The sequence below is a fragment of the Microtus ochrogaster genome, unplaced genomic scaffold (assembly GCF_000317375.1).
Source record: "Microtus ochrogaster isolate Prairie Vole_2 unplaced genomic scaffold, MicOch1.0 UNK82, whole genome shotgun sequence".
NCBI classification, from domain to species: Eukaryota; Metazoa; Chordata; class Mammalia; order Rodentia; family Cricetidae; genus Microtus; species Microtus ochrogaster.
In genome coordinates this window covers 1,196,713-1,203,788 of record NW_004949180.1, presented here as the reverse complement: position 1 = coordinate 1,203,788, position 7,076 = coordinate 1,196,713, and positions in this window count along the sequence as shown.

Sequence of the window (7,076 nt, the reverse complement as noted above, 5' to 3'; positions counted from 1 at the left end):
CAATTTATGAACACAACAGGAAATGAGATCTAACAAGGAAGCCAAAAGTGGAGAGAGATGTTTGAGGAACATAGCCCCAGATCTCCCCGATCATGGGGTCACGATTGTAGAAAATATTCACAGAACCAAAATACCAGGATAAATAATAATTAAGAGAAAAGATTAGGAACAGACAGGAGCTGTGAGCACAGACCAATAAAGTGGGATTGAATCATCTATGCAGATTCAAATCATCTCCAACATTTCCTGGGATCAATACTCCCACAGCTGCGGCCTTGGAGACTCTCCTCCTGAGCAGTCCAGGAAGTTTCTTGGTTTTTTTTTTTTCTCTAGTGACTATACTCTTCAGCCCTGGCTTTCCTGGAAATTTTGGCTTCTTTTTCTCCTGCCTTCCACATGGAATATATATTTGAGGGAGGAAGGTCATATCATTTAACTCAACAATAACTCATGTACAGAAAAATTATGGTTTCTTGACTTGGTCTATAACTAATCCAGCCCTTTATGTAAGCTCCCCAAGCACTGGCTGACTGTAAACTATGAAAAAATGTTCAATCTGCTTTCAAGCTGAGTTCATCCCAATATTTCACATTGGCCCTCTAGTAAATCAAAGAGCTCTACCACTCACCGGGACGTCTCTCCGGCTGCCCCTCTCCCTCCAACAACACAAAGGTATCAGCAGAGAAGGGAGAGGTAATACCCTTGATTCAGGGGTCCTCTGACCACGACTGGTGCCTTGATGTGGAGTACCTCAGTGGTCTCTGAAGGCAGGGATAGCAGCTGTCTTTTAGAGTTAGCTCTGGGTGACTTGGTTTTATCTTGGCTCTTCTAGTTACACATTCCCCAGCCATTGTCATAGTAACCAGGAAAGAAGTTAACATGGCAATATACTATCAGTTTTACTTCCAGGTCACCTTGCCCGTTTCAGAACTCTGTTGGCCTACCACCTCACCATTCAACATCTTCACGACTCAGCAAAAAACAAGCCTGCTCTTTCCTGTAATCTTTTCAGCATTCCTTAGTCACTTAATGTTATCCGTGCTGTGATTTGTAGTTACCTATGTGTTTTTAAACTTCCTTAAATCAGCAGTAGTCTAACAATTATGTGAAGACATTCTGCTTTGATGAAAAAAGTTTTTAGATGCTCCTCTCTCTAGACACGGCCATGGCACAATTTAGGACATTGGGAGACACTCTTCTTGCTGTTTTTGCTCATCTTATAAGATTTTTACAATAGAATATCTTTCAATATTGTTCTTTTAAAGTTGGAAAGAGAGTTGGGAACCTGAATGCTGTGCAGGCTTGAAGGCCTGAATCCATTCCCAGGACCCACACTAAAAGCTGGCCGTAATGCTGTGCACTTGTAACCCCAGTGCTGGGGAGGGGAAGAGTCTTAGTTCTCACAGGCCAGCTACAGAGCAGTCAGTGAGCTCCAGGTTCACTGAGAGACACTGTCTCACAGAAAAATAAGACAAGGAGTGATGGAAAAAGACATTCAATATTAATTTCTGACCTACACACACACACACACACACACACACGGACACACACACACTACACAGATGCACCCATGTACACACATGTAGCTGCGTGCACACACAACAAAACACACACACTGAAGACAAACACTTAACAGAAATCCTATACTAGCTCAGAATTGAGTATAATACAGGGTTATTTATTTAGGGATTGACTCACAGATTGCAGTCCTCTGCTTTAATGAGGGAAGATCAACCAAATTCTGCTGTGAGAAGAGAGGCCAGATGGATGGACACATGCTTTGCATCAGCATTTATAGTATAAGGCACCATGTCCAAGTGAGCTTGTAATTTTAACTTAAAGGCTACTTGCTGTCGGTGTTCGTTCCTCCTGCATACACACACACACACACACACACACACACAGACACACACACCCCAGTGTTTGGTAGTTGGTAATCATATATTTATAGTGACAAATTCCTAGGTATGATTTTTTTAAATCTATTTTTTAAAATCTAGGTAAATTTCTTCTGTTGTTAAAAAATGTTGAAAATACACAGAATTGTTGTAAGCAATTGTCTCCAGGCACAAGAAAATGACCAAAGTCAGAAAACAAATGGAGGAGGCTTCTCATAGAAAACCACCAGGTCTGCTGGAATCCTGCCGTCGTTCTTCCCCAGCCAAGCTGCAAAGCCCATAATCTAGAGCACACAGATTTGGTGTAGGAGAATTGTCTGTATTCTGACAATTACATTTTTAAATAAATGCTCATCGGCTGGTAGCCAGGCAGGAAGTATAGGCAGGAAAACCAAAAGGAAGTAGAGGTGGGGCAATGAAAACAGGAGAATTTTCTGGGAAGAAGGAAGCTCTTTCCACAGTCCTGCCCAGACCACCGAAGAAGAAGGATGTGACCTGCCCCACTGAAAAAGGTACTGAGCCATGTGGCTAACATAGATAAGAATAATGGGCTAATATACCTTATAAGAGCTAATACGTAGCGTAAGCTAATGGGCCAATCAATTTATAATCTTATGGAGACCTCTGTGTGATTTTCTTTGGGACTTTTCAACTGTGGGAACCGGGCAGTCCAGAAACCCCAATGAGCAGGCCCACATGTTACACCGATTTGTTTCTGCAAGGGGCAAACCTCTGTCTGTCCAGCTAGAGGTGACAAATGCCACTGGGTGCAAGGATACTGAAATTGGAGCTTTCAGAACACTCACCAGCAGGCAGGAACTAACGGCAACTTTAAGAGCTTGCAGGGCAATAACAGGAGAGCTAAGAAGAGTCCCAGTTAGGACCCAGCATCGATAGTGTAGCAGAAACCAGAGGCATTGAACCAGACCAATGACTTTGCAATGAATACTTGCAAGTAAAGATATATGGACAAAGAGGTTCACTGTATCACACTGAAGCTTCCATGACAAGATTTTTATTTCTTTCCATTTTCCCCCTTTTTCTTCTCCTAAATTTTATTTTACTTTTTGTGGGGGCGGGACAGAGGGTGGAGGGCAGATGCAAAGGGAAGGGACAGAGAAATGAATGGGATCAAGATGCAGGATGTGAAAGACACACAGAATCAAAACAGAAATTTTATTTAAAAGAAAAGAGTTTGCAGGTCATAATGGCTCACACCTGCAGTCCCAATACTTGAAAGACTGAGGCAGGAGGATCATTGAAGATTTGTAGCTATTTAAGACTCAAAATGAGTATAAGTCTAGCCTGGGCTTCAAGGAGAAATATTGTTACAAACAAATAACCATAAAAACAAACAAAACCCATCATACTCCAGAAGAATTTACTCAACAGAGCTGGAAGAATGCAGGGTTACAGGGCTCACAATATCTGAATATGACATCTGACACTTAATTACTTGGCCTCTACACCACACAGGCATTGGGGAATTTTGGTAATGAGGGTAAAACAAGCAAACATCCATCTGAGAAAGACACCAGAAGCTGAATAGCAGGGCACAGCGAATCCCCAGGTTAAGTGTGGACAATCTACTAAAATGTAAAGTGGTGCTTGAAAATAGGGGAACTGAAAATACTTATTTCAGTCTATTAGCCATGGTGTCCAATTTTCAATTTAAAAATGTCTAGGTAATTAATACACAAGAAATGACTCCATTCTTAAAAAGTCAGCGGGCTTGTAGGAGACAGAGCAATCAAGGACATGATAAGAAAACCCACAGGATCAACTAACCTGGACCCATAGAGCTCACAGTAACTGAACCACCAATCAAGGGATGCTGTGGGATAATGCTCATATACGCTGTAAAGATTTGTCACTCATATAGGGTTTAATAAAACACTGATTGACCAGTAGCCAGGTAGGAAGTATAGGTGGGGTGACCAGACTAGGAGAATTCTGGGAAGAGAAAAGGCAGAGACACAGTTGCAAGCCAGATACAGAGTAAAGAAGATGAGAATGCCTTGCTGAAAAAAGGTACCAAACCACATGGCTTAACAAAGATAAGAACTACGGATTAATTAAAGTTGTAATAGCTAGTTAGTAATAAGTCTGAGCAATAGGCCAAACAGTTTATAATTAATATAAGCTTCTATGCGTTTATTTGGGACTGAATGGCTACAGGACAGGGAGGGACAGAAACTTCCATCTACTCAGGGAGCCTGAACAGGACTGACCTAGTCCCTCTGCACGTGTGTTACAGTTGTGCAGTTTGGTCTTCATGTGGACTCCTAATGGTGGGATCAGGAACTGTCTCTGATTCTGTTACCTGCTTCTGAGACCCTATTCTTCCTACCAAGTTGCCTCATCCAGCCTTAATAGGAGAGGAGGTGCCTAGTCTCACTGCAATTTAATATGCCATGGCTGCTTGACATCCATGGGAGGCCTGCCCTATCCTGAAGAGAAATGGAGTAGTGGAGGGGGAGTGGTGTGGGAGGGAGGAACTAGGAGGAGGGGGGGGGAGGAGAAGAAACTGCAGTTGAGATGTAAAAACAGACAAAAAAATAAATACAAAAATGTTTCTATTTAATACATTTTTTAAAAAGTCAGTGGGAACTGAATCCCAGTAGTCTCAGATGCTGGATTTTGGATTGAAAAACATCAAAGTAAATATCTCCTGAGAGTTTGTGGGAAATATGCTAACAAGTCACCCCAAAGCTAGCAGCAATAGAAAAACAGAAGCAACAAACAATATTGTATGGAAATTCTACAACTGAATAAAAGTCAATAGCTGAAATTTCAGATTCATGAGATGAATTCAGCTTCAGATTGGTGGTATCAGAAGAAAGAAAAAGTGAATTTGCATGCAAGAGCAGTAGATTATCTAATCAGTCCCAAAGGAACATGAAGGAATATAAAAAGATGAGAGGGCTTTGGAGACGGCTCAGTGGGTAAAGGCACTTGTCGCCGAACCTGATGATTTGAGTTTAATTCCCAGGACCTACAAGGTAGAAGGAGAGAATCAACTCCTACAGGCTCTCCTGGGCCCTTCACTAGTATGATGTGACAATCATGTGTCTCTCTCCAGTAAATGTACAAAAAAATTAAGACTTGAAAGAAAATGGAAGGCACCAGACATATGACAGAGCAATACTAAACAGTTCAGCAAGTATAAATGGGATCCAGAAATAAATATGGAAAGAAATAAAAAAAATATGAAGAAAGAGTGATGCCACACTTTCCAAACATAGTAAAAAAAAAAAGTTAATATATAATAAGCTAAGATATCCAGCTAACAAATTGGCTGAATGAATTAGAACCATACTAAGAAATATCATAACCAAACGGCAGAAAAACACATAAAAATTTGAAAATGGCAGGAGAATAATTACAAACCACACACAGTTAAAAAGAATAATATATCAAAATTAATGAAGTTCAGACAGTAAGAGAATGGTGTACTCATGCTGCTAAACAAAAAAAAGACTATTCGGTTTCAAGACCCACCAAACCTTACCTGGAAAGTAAAGAAGTATATTTTTGGACAAACAAAATTGTACGTAATTAATTGCTACTAAAATGTGCTTCGAGAAATATTCTATTCTTTAAAGAGTCGTTTATGGAGGGGATGAGTGTAGTTCCCGCAGAGGTCAGAAGAGGACATTGAATCCCCTGGAGCTGGAGTTGTGAGCCACCTGATGGGGTTGCTGGGAACTAAACTTTGGTCCTCTGCAAGGGAAGCCAGCACTATTAATTGCTCCAGCCCCACTAAGGGAAATGTTGGAGGCACTTCCTTAAGTTAAAGAAATTCGTATCAGATGCCGACTTTAGTCTATAGAAATAAATGTCCAAAAAGATATATAACACATAGGTATGTAATACAGATTTCTGTTTAAAAAATTGGCATATAAATACAACATTTCATTCCAAAAAGTAAAATATTCATTATTTCCAACTTCACCTTGAGTGCTTATCAAGATTGACCAAAGGCCATAAAATTCATTTCAATGAATTTAAAAAGACAAATTATAGAAATACACTCCTCTGAGAACAATCAAATTGTTCAAAACCAATCAGAGAAATATAGCAAAATCTCTAAACATGAAGCAATTGAACAACACATTTTAAAGCAGCTTATGTCTCAAAACAAATCAAAGCAAAACTTTCAAATATCAAGCGCTATATTAAAACTGCAATACAGCATATAAAGAAGCTTAAATACAGCTGAAGGAACGCTTCGGGGGGAAAGTATGTAATTTTATTATGTAGATGTTAGAAGTCAGAAAACACATTATAATTTTCACTTAAGAAACTAAGAAAGAGTAGGGTCTGGAGAAATGGTTCAGTAGTTAAGAGCACTGGCTGCTTTTCCAGAGGACCTGGGTTCAGTTCCCAGCACCCACATGGCAGCTCACAACTTCCTGTAACTCCATTTCCAGGGGATATGACACCTTCATACAGACATACATTCTGGCCAAACCCCAAAGGACGTTAAGTAAACAAATAAATCTTTAAACAAAGGAAAGAAAGAAACTAAGAAAGAGTAACAGAACACCACGGAAGGAAAAAGTGTGAAGACTGGAATAGAAAGTAATAACATGGAAAGCAAAGAAAAATATATCAAAACCAATGAAACTAATGTACTTAAAAAATAAAATTGGTGAAATCCTGCTAGTTTGATTTATAAAACCAGAAACAGATTACTAATATTATCAACGAAAAAGGAACATATGCTACCTACCAGTCCTTCGAAAATTAAAGCCCACATTACAAACATTTTACATTAACGTTACCAGAAATATACTGCAAAGGCAAATTTTAGTTGCCATTTTGACGCAATCTAGACTCATTGGCGGAAGAGTTTGGAGCAGGGATTGTTACAATGAGTTAGTCCATGGGCATGTTCGTAGGGAATTAGCTTAGTCTGTTAGTTAAGGTGGAAAAGACACTGTTCCCTGTGCAGGTAATCCTGGGTTGTAGAAGGGTGGAGGAGACAATCTGAACATTAACAAATATTGTTAACCCATTGTTCTCTGCTGTGTCTGATGTGACTGCTACAGTTAACCCATTGTCCTCCACTGAGTGTGATGTGAGCCAGACAAGTTGAGAACATGATTCTGTCTACACATTTAGTACTCACAGAGATCCACTGGCCTCTGCCTCCTGACTGGATTAAAGGCGTGC